The sequence below is a fragment of the Passer montanus genome, unplaced genomic scaffold (genome assembly GCF_014805655.1).
Source record: "Passer montanus isolate IOZ18808 unplaced genomic scaffold, ASM1480565v1 scaffold2675, whole genome shotgun sequence".
NCBI classification, from domain to species: domain Eukaryota; kingdom Metazoa; phylum Chordata; class Aves; order Passeriformes; family Passeridae; genus Passer; species Passer montanus.
Window position 1 is genome coordinate 1 of NW_024367345.1, and position 1,354 is coordinate 1,354.

Here is a 1,354-nt window from a genome sequence, read left to right on the forward strand (position 1 = left end):
TCCACCCGCTGTGTGGTTTGAGTTGGCTCACAGTCAACAATCCTTTCTTGCAGACCTCTGATCCTTAACTCCTGTGCTGACTGCTGGCAATAACAGTGTAAACTGTGAGAGTGGGATGCATATACATGTAAGAAAAGGAGGAGAGGGTGTTTGAAGAAAGGTCTGGAGGGGCAGGACAAGGGGGAATGGCTTCCCACAGCCAGAGGGCAGGGATAGATGAGATATGGTGAAGGAATTCTTCCCTGGGTGAGTTGTCAGGGGCTGGGATGGAATTCCCAGAGAAGCAGTGGCTGCCCCATTCCAAGACAGGGACTCCTTGCACTGTCCCAGCTTGCTCCAGGCACCGTCCAACCTGGCCTTCCTTGGACACCTCTGCAGCAGAGGAAGCAAAGCAGGGACAGGGCCTGGCTGCAGCTTTCTTGGCAGGGACACCCCACACCTGACAGTAACAGAGCGTTGGCGTTTGGCACAGGACATTCAACACCCAACCAGAGCAGGGGCCTGGATTGCTTTTCCCCTGCCATGTGGACACACAAATCCTGCTCAATGGCCTTGTGAAAAATGTGTATTTTTTGATTGGCTTTTCACAAATATGAAAATTAATATTATATGTGTTATGTTAGAAAGTTATGCTGTATTAACTTACTTAAGTAGTGTGTTAAATATCGTTTTAGGTGATAACATCATGTTAAAATAGAAACTATGCTATGTAAGATGCTTTTTTTAAAAAAGGAAGGACTCTCACTGAGATAGCAGCCACAGGACCCCTGAATCTTTCAAAGAAAGAGAATTTATTGCTCTTTTGTCAGGAGAAACTAACTTCTTCCCGCCATGAAGGCATTGTTAGGATTCAGAGGAAGAAGTTGACATGACCTGACAGAATCCTGTGTTTGAATGGAATTTATGCACCATGTGTGAGGTGTATGAATATGCAAGAGGCTATTGTTTTTAAGGGTTAATTCTCTGCTAATGGCTGTCCTTTTTTGGGCTTCTGTTGTCCAGAAAAAGGTACCCAGATGTCTGAAACTCTTTTTTTTTATTGTCTCATATTGTCCTAATCTCAATTGTCCAAAATTTATATTACCATTGTTATAACCATTCTATTATGATTAAACATTTATTTTTTTTTTTTAAGTGATTGGCATTTTTCACAGCCTCCAAACAAGCATTGGAGTTTGGATAGTGAGACCTCCAGCCTGCCAGGACCAGCCATCACCTGGCCCAGGCTGACAAGTCACAAGTGCTGGAGCAGACACTGCTGGCATTTGCCCGGCCTCAGGGGAAGCCTCAGCAGCTGCCAGGCAGGGCTGGGACACATCACCCACAGAGCAGGGATTTGGTCCCTCTGTGCCCA